The sequence below is a fragment of the Staurois parvus genome, unplaced genomic scaffold, assembly GCF_062004578.1.
Source record: "Staurois parvus isolate SC_StPar_1 unplaced genomic scaffold, SC_StPar_1.0 ptg000191l, whole genome shotgun sequence".
Classification (NCBI taxonomy): domain Eukaryota; kingdom Metazoa; phylum Chordata; class Amphibia; order Anura; family Ranidae; genus Staurois; species Staurois parvus.
Genome location: NW_028317987.1, coordinates 5737055 through 5755558, shown reverse-complemented (window position 1 = coordinate 5755558; position 18504 = coordinate 5737055). Strand labels below are relative to the sequence as shown.

Genomic DNA, 18504 nt, shown 5'->3' with positions numbered 1-18504 from the left:
ATCATCACAATAGTACACAATGAATGGCTATGAATGAAAGACATTCATTGTATACAACTGTCATGTGATCACTGTGATTGGTCACAGCAGTCACATGGTAGTGGGCTGGCCTAGTACAATGATCTGTCATCTGGTGGACACAGCAGGTGACATATCAAGATACAGCAGATCCACTAGACTTGGAGGACTTCATATGATGTCCACCCAGGATGGGAGAGATCCCACTCAGCTGTCATTCTGCTATAGGCCTGGTGGGAAGCAATTCATTACATGGGACACTGTACAGGATCTATATGTAGTCAGGGGTCCCCTGTGGAAGTCCATGTGTGGACATTTCTACCTATGATAAATGACAGGCTAAACCCACCTGGAGACTTTCTCCACACCTGGAGTGTGCTGAGTTCTTGGAGAACGTCTACACAGTGTTTCCAGATTGGCTTTATCACCCCAACGAGCTCGCTCCAGTTCATGGATGTCATCATTATGTTTGGAGGATCTCACCAGTCAGGAGCCTTTCCTGTCATCCTACATGTTCCCTTCTGAGGATTGTTCTATCCTTCCAAACAAATGTATGAAATCATGGATGAGTCCTCCTTCTATGTGATCTAGAAGATCTTCAATCACAATGTCTTTATGGATGAAGTGGATGGCCCAGTTTATATATTATTTATTGCTTTACAGCTTTATTCCCTCCAGGATTCATTCTTTATTTATAGAACCATTCAAGGAAGTGTTCTTACTGTGAGAGATCTCCACCACCATTCCTCTGTGACCATTACATCCTTGTCATTTATGTCTAACATCTTCATTATGAGTGGATTGATAGATATTTTTATGCTTTTGGATTTATTTTTGCATATTTTTTTACCCAAAAACATCTGTTTTGGAGGTCTCTGTTTTATTATATATTTTGTTTTTATCTTGTGTTCTGTGTCTTTAAGACTTTTCTATCTGTAGTAAAATATATTATATAAACAGTTGGTTGCATAAGAGTTAGGTTTATTGTTTCTTACTTTTTTTAGTTCTTTTTGATCTTCCCTGGTATCTCTGTAAGGTAGATACAATGCTGGAATGGTTATTAGGGGACGTTTCTCGGGGCTGCAGTTCCTCTGAACTCCACAAGATGGTGATCTCATTTCTCCCCAGACAGGACTTCTCTATGGAATACAGACAGGAAGTGATGTCAGGTACAGACAGGAAGTGATGTCAGGTACAGACAGGACATTCCGAGAGGTGAGTTGGGAGGAAGCAGATCAGAGATATTTTGCTGCACTTGGCAGCAGAGGAGGTAATAAGATGTTATTTCCTATTTACATCCAGTAACCCCCGTCACGTCCGTCCTCTTCCTCCATAGTCACGTCCGTCCTCTTCCTCCATAATCACGTCTGTCCTCTTCCTCCATAGTCACATCCGTCCTCTTCCTCCATAGTCACGTCCGTCCTCTTCCTCCATAGTCACGTCCGTCCTCTTCCTCCATAGTCACATCCGTCCTCTTCCTCCATAGTCACATCCGTCCTCTTCCTCCATAGTCATGTCCTCCCTCTTCCTCCATAGTTATGTCCGCCCTCTTCCTCCATAGTCATGTCCGTCCTCTTCCTCCATAGTCATGTCCGTCCTCTTCCTCCATAGTCATGTCCGTCCTCTCCCTCCATAGTCATGTCCGCCCTCTTCCTCCATAGTCACGTCCGTCCTCTTCCTCCACCGTCACGTCCGTCCTCTTCCTCCACAGTCACGTCCGTCCTCTTCCTCCACCGTCATGTCCGTCCTCTTCCTCCATAGTCACGTCCGTCCTCTTCCTCCACAGTCACCTCCGTCCTCTCCCTCCATAGTCATGTCCGCCCTCTTCCTCCATAGTCATGTCCGTCCTCTTCCTCCATAGTCATGTCCGTCCTCTCCCTCCATAGTCATGTCCGTCCTCTCCCTCCATAGTCATGTCCGTCCTCTTCCTCCACCGTCACGTCCGTCCTCTTCCTCCATAGTCACGTCCGTCCTCTTCCTCCATAGTCACTGTGACGTCTTTTATCTCCAGCAGATGATGATACACACATATATAGTGTGGGAACCCAGATTAACCCCTTCAGGGGCAGAACATTCCCCCACTTCCGGGGCCGGAACATTCTCCTCATTGTGGAGATAAATTCTAGTAATATGGTCCTCTAAACAAACAGCACTGACAATAAATAGACAAGACAAGGACCATCCTGACCATACATGGCCTACAAAGGGCAATGATGACACTACACAGGCAGCCAATGGGCAATCATTACACTATGCAGCCAACACAATGATGGAGTGCCGGGGTCAGGAGTATGGAGCATAGAGCCCCTTACATTGCTGCTCAGGAGGAAGAATCTGAGGTGCTTTTAGGAATGTCGGGGGTTTAAAAAATGAAAGGGGCGTTATAGCAACTAAAACATTTAATATGTGTAACATTGCGCTGTTTATCTCCTCCTCCCCTCCCCCGCCTGTCTCCAGCACTGCACCCGGGGACTAGCAGGGAGGGGAGATTCCTTTCAGTGTAATGAGAACCGATTGGCTGCTCCTCCGGAAAGGGGAGTGTCCTGCTTATCCTTTCTCCCTTTCACTCCCAGAGCCCTTTTTGCAAACATTTAAAAAATCATTTTAGCCCTAAAGATGACACAAAACCCCCAAAATATTTTCTGAAAGTAGAGACTTTAGAGAATAAAATAGCGACAGTTCAAATTTTTTATGTCAGAAAATATTATCACAAAGTCTAGGAAATGCTAAATTTCAGTAAAAAATACACTTAAGTTAATTTCAGGGCACAAAAAAGCAATAAATGACCCATTTATGTGTAACAATATAAAAGCCGAGGTTGCAGCGAGTAAATAGATATCCAACATGTCAAACCTTAAGTTGTGTGTGCTGAAATGGTGACAACCTTTAGTCCCCGGTATTATCTATAGGGGACACATTTATAGCCCCTTCTAGGTCATCAGTATGGAGTACGGAGGAGGTCTGCTCCTAGAATTTAATGGTGTGAACCTCCTGCACTCCTAACTCAATACTGATGACATAAAAAACTCCTAATAAGAGGAAGCTGCTACCATCTATCATATACCTTATGACAGGGAAACAACCAAAAACACAATAAACTGATGCAGCGCTACCTAATATATAAATAATAAGTGAATAGAAATACTGAATATACAAACATATAGTAATGAGTGATAATCATAGAATTATATACAGTGAAACCAATACATGTGTAGAAGTGCCGGGATCCTCTAGGGATCCAATGAAAGTGAATACAGATCCACGATGGGATCTAATGTGATATCAATAGCATGAAGTGTATTCACACATACAGAAACAATAATGATGTGTACGTGAAGTGATCCACTTCATGGATCTAACAGTGATAATCAGATAATAGATCATTTCAACCAATAAGTGAGAACATAAAACCTGTCCAAATGGGACTCTATAATGAGCACTGTCACTAACAGACTGAGGACTGGAGGAACCACACAGATGTCAAGGAAAAACATCCTTACTTGGATGTGAGCAGTCACTCCCCCACAAATAAAAAAACAACAAACACACATACAAAACTAGAGACCTAAAAAACAGTAGAAAAAAATATATACCACGTGACAGAAAAAACAAAAAATGTGAGTGAGAATTTGTGAATGGGGATCTGTTTTTTTACTCAATTAAAGAGATATTACTCTATGGGAGATTGTGTTTATGTCTTTTAATGGGTAATTGCCCATACTCACCCTTGTCTCTATTAATGAAACAGACCTGACCGGAGAGGTGAGGAGGATTCTGGGAGGTCACATGACATCACTCTTATCTCTATTAATAACACACAGACCTGACCGGAGAGGTGAGGAGGATTCTGGGAGGTCACATGACATCACTCTCATCTCTATTAATAAAACACAGACCTGACCGGAGAGGTGAGGAGGATTCTGGGAGGTCACATGACATCACTCTCATCTCTATTAATAAAACACAGACCTGACCGGAGAGGTGAGGAGGATTCTGGGAGGTCACATGACATCACTCATCTCTATTAATAAAACACAGACCTGACCGGAGAGGTGAGGAGGATTCTGGGAGGTCACATGACATTACTTCTATCTCTATTAATAAAACACAGACCTGACCGGAGAGGAGAGGAGGATTCTGGGAGGTCACATGACATCACTCTTATCTCTATTAATAAAACACAGACCTGACCGGAGAGGAGAGGAGGATTCTGGGAGGTTACATGACATCACTCTTATCTCTATTAATAAAACACAGACCTGACCGGAGAGGTGAGGAGGATTCTGGGAGGTCACATGACATCACTCTCATCTCTATTAATAAAACACAGACCTGACCAGAGAGGTGAGGAGGATTCTGGGAGTCTAACATGATATTCCTATTGGTTCCTCAATACAGAGATTTCCTCTTCTGAAGTCAGGTGATCATATGACCATCACAGTGCCTCCATGTGACTCCCTAAACCCTGAGAGACAAAACATGCAGAAGATTCTAGAGGTCACCAAGAAGATGATGGAGCTGCTGACAGGAGAGGTGAGCGGTGCCGGGAATTCTGGGACATTCTCCAATCACTGATAGTATCATTAGGATCTGTACATTATCTGCATTGTTACCATTGATGGCATTTTTATTATATATTCAGAGTGAAAACCTGAGAGATCCTAAAGTTGAGGTTAAAGAAGAGATAAAAGAGGATGAGGATGGGGGGATGGAGGAGTCAGAGCTTCTAAAAGAACACAAAGATCTGTACCAGGACACCATGGTGGAGTCATCCAGCTACAGGAACCCACCAGAGAGATGTCCCCGTCCTCTGTATTCCCGGGATTCCACACAGGAAGGTCACACCATCCCTCACCATCATCAGGTAGATGATGACAATTATTGGTAGTTGTGATTTATACACAGCATGTTTGTTACAATGAATGTTTTATTATATCTTTCAGAGTGGAATCCTCGGGGATGATAATATTGATGGTAAAGAAGAGTATAAAGAGGAGGATGAGGAGTATGGAGTGATGGAGGAGTTTTCAGAAGGACACAAGGATATGATGGAGCCACCTAATACCAGGAACCCAGCAGAGAGATGTCCCCGTCCTCTGTATTCCCGGGATTCCACACATGAAGGTCACGCCATCCCTCATCATTACAAGGTTGGAAGGGCAGAACATCTAGAACATGGACTTGTAGAGATGATGTGTGGATTTTTTATGTGACCTTACATTTTACAGATGATATTTTCTCTCATTTCCTTGATTTAGAGTGGAGATCCAATCGATATAGAATTTGAGCTGAAAGCAGAAGAAGAAGAGGCGTATGTGAGGGATGATCAGCAGTCTATGGAGGAGGATGGAATAACGGGGACATTTATAGAGGAGGACACTCCTACAGAGATCAGCACAGGTGGGTCATGAACACTAAATCCATTCCTCCACCCATACTGATCACTGATTGGTCCAGAGTAGGGCGGGGACTGGGTGATATCAGCCTGTAATCCCCTGGTCACTTTCCTGAGCTGTGTTCCCCGTCCTGTATTCCTGGATTTCTCTCGGATAATCTTCCTTCTCTGTGCTGCAGACACAATTTATGTATCTAGACTGGATTTATGGAGGTTCTGGGGATCAGCTGGCAGCAAAATGTTCATTTTCACCATAGACGTTACTAGACCTAGGCACCTGGACATGTGCTTTTGATCTTCTGCCCCATGCCCGGGTCTAGTAAGATTTCTAAGAGCAATTCTGACTTTGCTGCCTGCTGGCTGTGCCGGGTGGAGGGATATGTCTGTAGTGTCTCAGACCCAAGTCACTGAGTGCAGTCTCAGGAGATGGGAGGCAGCGGTGTGGGATCTCTGCAACTTGTCTACAGTAAACATTTCATCTTCCACTGATTACTGAATACCAATATTATGAGTTCTGACCCTTACACTGTATAATGTATATTGTACATTACATCCTTCTGATACTGTATAGTCCTAACATTTGTATCCTATATAATAGGTTGTACATTACATAGGCGTTACTTCTTTTACACCCATTTTCTCCCAGCTGGACATTTTATATCGGATGATGTAATTGGAGCACAGAGTTTGACATGGTGATAATAATGTGATAACATCCTCCAACTTTGGACCCTTAAACAGAAAGTGATAATGAGGGAGGAGTCAGTACCCCAATGATGGTGGTCTTCAGGATCAGTCCAGTCTTCATCTTGGTTATTCTCCCCCCATCCTCACTCTCTGACCTCTGGTGGGGCTCAGCCCCGCTGTTCTTCATGACTAAATCATGGACTAAATAAGGAAGTGCAGTACTTCTTGTGTTGGGAAGATGGCGATGAGTGATAGAGGGGGTGGGGACCCTCGTCCTATAATCCCCTCATCACTGTCCCTCCTATAAAAGACAGTTCTGGTTGTTTCCTCACTCTCTGACTAAGGTCCATGAATAAAGAAATGACCTGGTAGGAGATCAGAGGAGCCATTTCCTAGTTCCCTTGAGGGTGGAATTGTAAGCTCCTCAGAGACCAAGCTGCCTGATGTGGGCGGAGTCCTAGTTTGGGGGAACCAATCAGCTCCTGTCTAGTAATCCTCTTTGTCTTTGTATTTTAGTCCATGGCCGGGAGATGAGGAAAACCTCCGAGGATTGTCTCACTTTGTCTCCAGACTGGAAAGTAGAAGATGAGGACATCACACAGTATAGTCCAGGAGAAAACCCGGCTCCCTCCAATGTCCATCCGGCACCACCCAGTGTAGATGGACCATCGGATTCCTCGTATCCTGAGGAACCTCAGACTGTGCGGGACCGGGCCGGCCTTCCAACAGGGAAGAGGTTCTCCTGTACTAAGTGCGGGAAGGGTTTCCATTATAGATCCCGTCTTAATGAGCATAACAGATCTCACACGGGGGAGAAGCCGTATTCCTGTCCAGAGTGTGGGAAATGTTTTTCAGTGAAGTTTCATCTTTGCAGACATGAAAGATCTCACATGGGGGAGAAGCCATATTCCTGTCCTGAGTGTGGGAAATGTTTCCCCTATAAATCAAATCTTAATGTGCATAAAAGTACTCACACAGGGGAGAAGCCGTATTCATGTCCTGAGTGTAGGAAATGTTTTGCACAAAAATCAGACCTTGTCAAACATGAAAGGTCTCACACAGGTGAGAAACCGCATTCCTGTCCTGAGTGCGGGAAATGTTTTTCACAGAAGTCCAATCTTTACAAACATCAGAGATCTCACACAGGGGAGAAGCCATATTCCTGTTCTGAGTGTGGAAAATGTTTTTCAGTGAAGTCCAGTCTTTACACACATCAAAGATCTCACGGGGGAGAAGCCATATTCCTGTCTTGAGTGCAGGATATTAATTCAATGAAGTCCAATCTTTACCAACATCTGAGATCTCATACAGGTGAGAAGCCTTATTCCTGTCCTTAGTGTGGGAAAAGTTTTTCACAGAAGTCCAGTCCTTACAAACATCAAAGATCTCACACGGTGGAAAAGCCGTATTCCTATCCTGAGTGTGGGAAATGTTTTTCAGCTAAGTCCAATCTTTACATACATCAGAGATGCCACACGAAAGAGAAGCCGTATTCCTGTCCTGAGTGTGGGAAATGTTCCTCACTGACGTCCGGCCTTCCTGTACATCAGGGGTCCCACACTACCCTGGAGATGTATTAGTGCCTTGAGTGTGGGAAATGTCTTCTAGATGAATGTTGCTGGACATCCCAGCTCTCGTGGGGAAGAAGCACCCCCTGATATACACCTCAGATATACTCCATGGCTGATCTTCATCATGGAAGAAACAGTCCATAAGGAGATGAGAGGCCCCCAAAGACATGGATGAAGTGCAGTAAATGTCGGGGTGCAGAGTGGTCAGTAGATCCTGGAAATGAAGGACACAACTTCAGCCCTTCTTGGGTGTCGGAGTTGCGTTTCCTGATAATGATATAGCGGGTTACAGAGCTAGAAGCCGGGAGAGCCCAGATCTCGTTATCGGGGAACTTTACACAGACAACAAGAACTTCTGAAGTTGATGTCCTTCATTTCAAGGCTCTACAGAACAGTGGTGACCCCGAAGCGTCTCTCTGTCTTCAGTCCATCCTTCTCCCATCCCCCAACAGGAGGGAAGGAGAACTCTGCCCCAAACTAGGGGGGAACTTTCCTCTCATTATTTCCCTTGGCTTCTGTGTGGGTTTGGGTGGTTGGAGGAGTGCGGCACGAGAGGGAACACAGCTTGTTGTTCTATGTCTACATATGGGGTCTGGGTAGAGGGGATCCACCAGAAAATATTTCTACTCTTTGATTTTGTGCAAATCGTTTCTGTTTTTACTTTGAAGGGCGATATTATGTGTGGTTTGTAAAAGGGATTGGCCCAATAGTTACCACCCCACTTAGAGAATAGATGAACTAATATGACCAGCATTCATTCAGCCATGTCACATGTTGGGATCTTTTCTACAATACTTTGTTATAATAATGGAACACGTTGTGTATTGTATTGTACACCAATAATAATGACTCCGCCCCCACATTCCAGACAAGGGATCTTCCTGACCAATCGGATTCCTTCCTTTGTCATTTCCTGATTCTATGATTACAATCTTGTTAGAAGTAAAACTATAATAAAGAATTTATTGAGTGAAAAGAATTGTGTGTGTCGGGGCCACGATGGAGATCTTTGGGGGCCAAACATTTCTCACAGGAGACACTTTACAAGCCTTTACAGGTCATCCAGTTTCTGGTTCACCATGAATAATGGCCCAGAGTGCAGGGGTCAGGAGACTACTTCATACAGCCCTGCAAACAACGTGCAGTGGTCAGGAGTTACATCCCAGAGTACAGAATGCAGTGGTCAGGAGTATGTGATTTACCTCCCATAGTACAGAGTGTAGTGGTCAGGAGTATGTGATTTACACCCCAGAGTACAGAGTGCAGTGGTCAGGAGTATGTGATTTACATCCCAGAGTACAGAGTGTAGTGGTCAGGAGTATGTGATTTACACCTCAGAGTACAGAGTGCAGTGGTCAGGAGTATGTGATTTACATCCCAGAGTACAGAGTGCAGTGGTCAGGAGTATGTGATTTACATCCCAGAGTACAGAGTGTAATAATCAGGAGTATGTGATTTCCATCCCAGAGTACAGAATGTAGTGGTCAGGAGTATGTGATTTCCATCCCAGAGTACAGAGTGCAGTGGTCAGGAGTATGTGATTTACATCCCTGAGTACAGAGTGAAGTGGTAAGGAGTATGTGATTTACATCCCAGAGTACAGAGTGTAGTGTTCAGGAGTATGTGATTTACATCCCAGAGTACAGAGTGTAGTGGTCAGCAGTATGTGATTTACATCCCAGAGTACAGAGTGTAGTGGTCAGGAGTATGTGATTTACATCCCAGAGTACAGAGTGTAGTGGTCAGGAGTATGTGATTTACATCCCAGAGTAGAGTGTAGTGGTCAGGAGTATATAATTTACATCCCAGAGTACAGAGAGCAGTGGTCAGGAGTATATGATTTACATCCCAGAGTACAGAGTGTAGTGGTCAGGAGTATGTGATTTCCATCCCAGAGTACAGAGTGTAGTGGTCAGGAGTATGTGATTTCCATCCCAGAGTACAGAATGTAGTGGTCAGGAGTATGTGATTTCCATCCCAGAGTACAGAGTGTAGTGGTCAGGAGTATGTGATTTACATTCCAGAGTACAGAGTGTAGTGGTCAGGAGTATATGATTTACATCCCAGAGTACAGAGTGTAGTGGTCAGGAGTATGTGATTTCCATCCCAGAGTACAGAATGTAGTGGTCAGGAGTATGTGATTTCCATCCCAGAGTACAGAGTGTAGTGGTCAGGAGTATGTGATTTCCATCCCAGAGTACAGAGTGTAGTGGTCAGGAGTATGTGATTTACATTCCAGAGTACAGAGTGTAGTGGTCAGGAGTATATGATTTACATCCCAGAGTACAGAGTGTAGTGGTCAGGAGTATGTGATTTCCATCCCAGAGTACAGAATGTAGTGGTCAGGAGTATGTGATTTGCATCCCAGAGTACAGAGTGTAGTGGTCAGGAGTATGTGATTTACATCCCAGAGTACATAGTGTAGTGGTTAGGAGTATGTGATTTCCATCCCAGAGTGCAGAGTGTAGTGGTCAGGAGAATGTGATTTCTATCCCAGAGTGTAGTGGTCAGGAGAATGTGATTTCCATCCCAGAGTGCAGTGGTCAGGAGTATGTGAGTTACCTCACAGAGTACAGAGTGTAGTGGTCAGGAGTATGTGATTTACATACCAGAGTACAGAGTGTAGTGGTCAGGAGTATGAGATTTACATCCCAGAGTACAGAGTGTAGTGGTCAGGAGTATGTGATTTACATCCCAGAGTACAGAGTGTAGTGGTCAGGAGTATGTGATTTACCTCCCAGAGTACAGAGTGTAGTGGTCAGGAGTATGTGATTTACATCCCAGAGTACAAAGTGTAGTGGTCAGGAGTATGTGATTTACATCCCAGAGTACAAGGTGTAGTGGTCAGGAGTATGTGATTTACATCCCAGAGTACAAAGTGCAGTGGTCAGGAGTATGTGATTTCTATGCCAGAGTACAGAATGTAGTGGTCAGGAGTATGTGATTTCTATCCCAGAGTACAGAATGTAGTGATCAGGAGTATGTGATTTACATCCCAGAGTACAACATGTAGTGGTCAGGAGTATGTGATTTACATTCCAGAGTGCAGTGGTCAGGAGTATGTGATTTCTGTCCCAGAGTACAGAGTGTAGTGGTCAGGAGTATGTGATTTACATCCCAGAGTACAAAGTGCAGTGGTCAGGAGTATGTGATTTACATTCCAGAGTGCAGTGGTCAGGAGTATGTGATTTCTATCCCTGAGTACAGAATGTAGTGGTCAAGAGTATGTGATTTACATCCCAGAGTACAGAGTGTAGTGGTCAGGAGTATGTGATTTACATTCCAGAGTACAGAGTGTAGTGGTCAGGAGTATGTGATTTACATACCAGAGTAGAGTGTAGTGGTCAGGAGTATATGATATACAGAGTGAAGTAGGCAGATGTAGTATTTCATGTACAGCGCACAGTGGGTAACATTGTGTCTTATACAGCCTCAGCAAAAAGAGTGCAGTGGTTAGGAACATTTCACATACAGCCCATCATACAGAGTGCAGTGGTCAGGAATATATCTTAGGCCTGTGTACAGAGCACAGTGGTCAGGAACATTTCATATACAGCTTTGTGTAGAGTGCATTGGTAAGGAGTATATCATATACATACCTGTGTACAGAGTGCAGTGGTCCTGAATATATCATATACAGCCCTGTGTACAGAGCGCAGTGGTCAGGATTATATCTTAGGCCTTTGTACAGAGTGCAGTGGTCAGAATTATATCTTAGGCCTGTGTACAGAGTGCAGTGGTCAGGAGTATATCTTAGGCCTGTGTACAGAGTGCAGTGGTCAGGAGTATATCTTACGCCTGTGTACAGAGTGCAGTGGTCAGGAGTATATAATATACAGCCCTGTGTACAGAGTGCTGTGGTCAGGATTATATCTTAGGCCCGTGTACAGAGCGCACTGGTCAGGATTATATCTTAGGCCTGTGTACAGAGTGCAGTGGTCAGGAGTATATCTTAGGCCTGTGTACAGAGCTCAGTGGTCAGGAGTATATCTTAGGCCTGTGTACAGAGTGCAGTGGTCAGGAGTATATCTTAGACCTGTGTACAGAGCGCAGTGGTCAGGAGTATGTCATATACAGCCCAGCATGCATAGTACAATGGTCAGGATTTTGTGGTATACAGCCCGGTATACAGAGTACACTGGTGAAGAATATAAACCCTTGTAAGGAATGCAGGTATCCAGCGACAGCAGGGATGACCAGATCGGTGGGCTATGCCTAAGAAATGTGGAATAAGACGGAGTAGGAGGAGTATGATTACAGGGGGTGTAAAGTCAGGAGGTTTGTTACCTCCATGCATTCTATATATGAAGGTAAATACCCTTCTCTGTGCAGCAGCCCCCCCAATACTCACCTGAGCCCCATCCTGATCCAGCAATGTGCTCAAGATCCTCGGCAGTCTGGGGACTCTCCTTCCTCATTGGCTGAGACAGGAGCAGGGGCCGTTGGCTCCTGCTGCTGTCAATCATGGCCAGTGAGCCAATGAGGGAGAGGGGACTCTGTGGGCACACAGAGCAGTGGCACGCTTCCGAGCCTGCCTGGATGCCCCCATAACAAGCTGCTTGCTGTGGGGACAATCATCAGGAGGGAGGGGCCAGGAGCACCTGTGGGGGACCTGACAAAGAGGAGGATCCAGGCTGCTCTGTGTAAACCATCACACACAGTAGTAAGTATGACATGTTTGTTTTTAAAGAAAAAAAAGTTGCCTTTAAAATCACTTTAAGTCTCATTTACTAATGGACACGACACCCTCCGACACCCACAGACAAAGCAAAAGTGACAGCAAATAACCAACCCAACAACCTGACTATAATACACTGTGTACAAATGGAGGGAAGCTGACATACACCGGGCAGGACTGGGACTGGGAATCAGGGGAGCAGAGATGGGGGAACAGGATGAAGGAAACCAGAATCAGGGGAAAGTATACAAGATACAGGACGCAGGATCCAGCAGGGAAGCGGCTCACAGGCAGAACACTGAGGCACTGATGAAAACTACGGGGGGATTATATACCTTTCCAGCAGCCAGCATCAGGTGGAGCCTCATTACTGACATCTTCTGTCTGCTGGGAGACACAGCAATGTCTCCTCTCCACTTCCTCCTGACTCACCCCTCACCCAGAGCTTCCTGTCTGTACCTGACATCACTTCCTGTATGTGCCTGATATGACTTCCCATCTGTACCTGACATCACTTCCTGTATGTACCTGACATCACTTCCTGTCTGTATCTAACATCACTTTCTCTCTGGGTAGAAGGGCACTCACCACCTGGTGGAGCTCAGAGGAACTGCAGCTCCAAGAAATGTCTCATAGTTTGAACCTTCTTGTTGTTTCTAAGTGTATTGGAATGTTCATGTCCATGTCTGGCAGGTTCCAGAACTTTTCAGAGTGGCAGTGAGGTGATGATTCCAGAACACTCTCTGGGTTCCATCACCAGGCACTGCAATTATACCCGACTGCTGGGAGCCATCATCTCCTTTCCTACAGTGAAAGTATAATTCTGACATCAGCAGAGAGGTAGTGGGAGGATGGGATCAGGTAAGTACCACCACTGACCACCAATGCTGGGCTGGGGGTACACTTTGTTCTCACTGACACCAACAATGGGGCTTATTTTATCTCTCTGACACCAACAATTAAGCTTATTTTATCTCATTGACACCAACAATGGGGCTTATTTTATCTCACTGACACCAATGATGGATGTCAAGAAAATCATGCCCACGGTGACTGGGTAATTGGAGTGAGATCCTTGATTGGTGGAGAAGGAATGAGGGTGGAGCTTTCTCTGGAATTCTCATCTGCTGACAATTGATGGACTGATCTTAATTCTGTGTGAAATATATCTGGTTGTTAATGATTGGCCGGAAATCAGGCGGTCACACCCCTAACCGATGACTCCTCAGCTGTCGGCAGGTTTCCCCACTGACAGCTGAATGTCCACAAAAGAATTGTCAGCAATTACAAATTGTGGAAAACCCCTCAGAATGTCTCTGAGAAGAAATGATATTTTATCTTCTCTCCAACTCAGACTATATTTGTCTTAGACATAAGAGGCCCAAAATCCCGAGTCCCTGTCAGGTCTGAGCTCCAGCCGGATACAATCACCTTCTCCACTCACATAGTTTGCTTTTGTAAATGAAGTGAGTACAGAATTGAGGAAAGCGAGGACACCCGGCAACAATGGGATTCTGTCCTATCTCCTGCACCCGGAGCAAATGAACAACATGTACCAGCCTTCCCAGCCCCATCAATGTACACTGTGGAGGCATCTTGTATGTAGACTCTGGATTCAACAAACCAGCAGCCTGGCCATTCAGGAACGTACCATTGTTCAGCTCTGGGGGGGGACAAACATCTCTCATGGGAAGGAGCTCTGGGGAGTCAACAGACCAATCTTTCATCTATACATATGTTTCCATCTCTCCACATCACTCCATTCTTTTTCTGGACAAAACCATTATAAATATCAGCGACAGATTTACAAATCTAGGATTTTACAATGAGAACACAATGTCACAAGGGATCTATAAAAGATTTTATCCGGACACAAGATCCCATTGTAAGAAAGTAATTCTGAATATGAACAGCGACTGTTATGTGGGATCCCATTATATTCAGTGCGGGGAAATGTATCTTTTATATTTTACTGAAACCTTAGATAATAAATGACATTTATGTCCCAGAAATTCACTTTACTGTATTTTTAACTGAAATTGAACCTTTCATAAATCATTGCACTAATATTGTGTAAAATAATAAAAATCATAAAACATTAGAACTACTAACAATTCATCCTCTAGTGTGTCTGCTGTTGTGAAGAAATATATATAATATTTGGGGATTTAAGTAATTTTAAGGTAGAAATTATTTTTAAAACATGTAAAGAAAAAAATTAAAAATGTCTCCAGGACTCCATGGACCCCTTCATTCCACACAGTCTCCAGGAACCGGGAAACCACAGAGAAACCAAGTGTCCCCCGACTTCCTCTCCAGGCTGGGATGTCCCCCTGGTTGGGTGCCCCCTACAGTAGAAGAAGCAGACTGCACCGGCCTACATCTTCTTTATGCTTTGTCTGATCAGGATGGCGGTCATTTCTCCCTGAACACGGAGCCCCCTAAACACGAGGTAAACGTGGTGCAGCATAGAGCCCCGTCCAGCTGTAGTGTAGACTTTGACAGGCTGCAGGCAGCGGGGCTGGACGCTGTACCTGTGCCTACCAGGTGTATTATAATGCCAGCATTGCACCCACAGGGGCTGGACCCCCCATGTACAAGGGGCCTAAGAGATACCATCAGCTGGTGTCCCATTCCACCAGACCCCTATAACTGGAAGAGGACATTTTTGGGGGGATGTGTTGTAGAAGAACCCAGACCACGGTATTGTGTGATGAAATTATAATTCAACTTTATTAAATGTGACACTTTAACAATAGAAGGAAAGAGAAAGATTGTTGGTCTATTTATACCATTTATATAATCTATTCTAAAAAACTGATTAACATATGACACACCCCTCATTAACACAAGCCACGCCCACGTATGTATCCCTCTAAACATCCAGATCCCTGTAAATTCCCAGAAGACACTTTCATCTTTTATCCACAACAAGCTGATTGGGTACAAGAGAACCCCGAGCCCCTCCTACTCATTCCCACACAAGTCCATGTCACCATCTACAAGGTGAGAGGACCTGAAGAAGAACAAGACCATGACCACCAGGACCATCGCCTGACTGAAGCCATGCTCACATTTCTTTCTAATGCTGCTTCTATGGTCTCCTCAGATACGGATTTGGCAGATGTACATTAGTGGAACCCTTTCACTCCGGCCAACGTAAGGTTTCCATCAGCAGCAGCACGGCCTTATAGCTACAGCACCCGGGGGTTGTCTACATTTGTTAGGCCAACTGTCAGCTTTCTGGTGGAAGTGATTCAGCCGCACTGAAAGTCCTCCCCCCACCATGTATACCGGGCTCAGCTGTCCCTCCTGCAAGCCCAAGACAGGCATGGTGGATGTCAGTGGTGAGGGCAGAAGGAGATCAGCAAACATCTGATCTCTGATCTCCCCTTCAGTGAATGAATGTGGAAGGTGGGAGATTGTCATTTCTGGGTTCAGCGCTGTCATTCTCCAGTCACTATAGTTTGGGAAGGAGCTGATTAGGCATGATCTGTGCTTGACCATCTTTCTTGGGGTACAGAGGTGACATTGGGGGTCTAATAATGTTCTGATGTGACCAGAAATATGTATCACGGGGAGCTATCAATCCCATATATGATAGAAGCCATGTTAGGTGAAAAAAGAGTTGAAAAAAAATTAAAGTAACACTATAAAAATTTAAAAAAATACAAAACAAATCACACAACACATTGTACATATCATTGCACAAGTGAGAGTGAGAACAATCATTCTGAGGCCATCGTTCACGGGTAACTATCTGAACTGATAGCCTATAAAGGCTCTTAAAGCGTCACCTTTGAACAATTTTTGGTACTGAAGTTTGTCACCATTTCACAAGTACGCACAATTTTTAAAGTTTGACATGTTTGGTATCTATATACTTGATGACAACCCCATATTTTATATTTCACCAAACAAATTGGGTCATATATTGTGTTCTTTGTTCACTAACATTATCTTTTTTTACAGAAAATATGTATTTGATAAACAGCTGTACTAATATTCTGTGACATGAAAAATGGCAACTACCACCATTATATTCTCCAGAGTCTCTGATTTCAGATAATAAAAGAAATGTTTGGGGTTTAACTAATCATATGGCCTAAAATGTGAAATTAACTAAAATCAAAAGCAAAATAAACTCTGGCAGTGAAAGAAAATACAGCAATATATAACATTTCAAAATCAAAACTATGGTAGCAACTAATGGCTTAAGAAGCAAACCCACCATATTACTCAACCAGGTTCCATCTAAACCCACCCAAAACATTGGATCCCACCTCCTCCCACCCAGGTTCCTGTTGGAACTCCTTTACCTTGTGCAGATATCCCCTTCTGAGATCCTCATGATCTAATATAAATGTACAACACTCTCCATCTGACACCATTTGTAGACTCCACCTTGGTCTGCCAAGAGATAGTCAGCTGCCAAGCAGTTCTGTGACACCACCTTAGGTGGTGGAGCCACTTCTGCTGCCAGCTCTGCTATAACATCAATGGTGTCATTGGTTATCTGATCCATGACTCCAGTACTCCGGTTCATCTTACTTATCTTAGATTCCCCATCCCGTCTATAAAGGGCTCACTGCATAAAGCAGCTCCAATCCAGAGAAAATGTTTCTTCTCACTGGAAGGCCAGGGGAGTATTGGGAGAAATTGAGGCTTTCCCTTACAGATATGGGGGGAGGGGCAACATAACCTCAAGTACAGCTATGGGTGGAATTGAAGGGAAGCCATTTTAGGGTGCTCCTTCCACAAAAGAAGCAAATGTTATCTGGAAGGACTAGGAATCCATTGGACCAATATGGATTAAACATTCTGCAATTACATTGAGAAACCATGAAATGTTACTGTCCTGTGATTGGCTCTCCTATTGTTAGTGAAGTAAGTGAGACTCCCCTTGTCAGTGTCATTAATGGAAACAAACCATGTGAAATGTTTCTTCCAAATCCAAAAAGGTGACCCCCTTGGGTAAGTACCCATGCTAATATTCCTGATATGAGTTTGTAGTCCCTGCTATACAGGAAACATGTGGGCAATCATTTACACCTTTTACAGCAGGACAGTAAATATCAGAACACAATTCAAACAGAAGACCAACAGCAGGAAGTCTGCTAACTGAATGTGTAATGCAATCTGTCATTAGCATTCCCAGAGTTCCCTCTGCAACATAGTTGTATCAGCTGTTGGTCCTGTCTGTAGATCTGTTATTTCCCCACCTTCTGTAACAGGGTGACAACCCTGATCATTCTGTAGGAACATTACACAGCAGCGTTGTCACCCTGTAGAGGAAAGTCTTAGATAGATTATAAGTAAGACACACAACAAGTAAAGTCCAACTCCAGCTAACTCTTCTACAGCAGTTACAGCAACAGGATTTCTATAAGGTTCAACCCCCCATATGAATGGAAGATGACAGTTGTAAGCACCCCCAGCAGTGTTATATGGTGTTTCCCAACCCCCCCACTTTAATTTTTGCCAAATAGCTTGGCCTTCTACATGAAGCAGAAAAAACAGATCTACTAGGAGGGTCAACAGGTAATAAAAATGTTATAAGGGGAGACTTGGAAAAACATAAAACGTTTATGCTAATGACAGATTGCACCATTTATGTAATTATTGATTTTGTCCATTGTTACACTTTAGTGCCGATGTCTTAGCATTTCCAGGAATAATTAGTGCTCTTTGCTAACTTTGCCCCAAAAAGGGACCCGTCCATTCAGAGTCATTAAGGTGAACCCCAATAAGAGGAATTTCAGTCTCCCAGAAGAAGTGGTAGGAATATGACCGCACACTTAGCACTTTGTAAGTTCAGATCTCTTGCAGTTGTACCGTGTGAATAGTTTATGGAGATGAGCAATAGCTGGACAGAAAAAAAAAGATAACAAGAACATCCAATCTTCACCTGATAGAATCCCTTTTGAGAAAACCAGATGAAACATAAGTGGCCAGCTGGGATTAGGTGGTACTGTTGAATATGTCCCCTAAAACAGCATTAACTCCGTGTTGGAAGGCCTACACCAGCTTAAGAAGTTACTCTCTAACCAGAGACCTCTATCTGGCTGGTATCTCAGCTACAGACCTGTCTGCAAAGCTGTCATCCATGAGAGGAGATGGAACATGGAAAGGAGGCATTGATCATGGGAGAGGAG

At 44.1% G+C, this 18504-nt stretch overlaps 1 protein-coding gene across 1 annotated transcript in view; it reads right to left on the bottom strand.

Moving 5' to 3' along the window:
• LOC149461916 (uncharacterized) overlaps positions 1 to 18504 on the bottom strand; it is a 99633-nt gene that overhangs the window by 12540 nt on the left and 68589 nt on the right. The gene's annotated exons all lie outside the window — the stretch shown is intronic.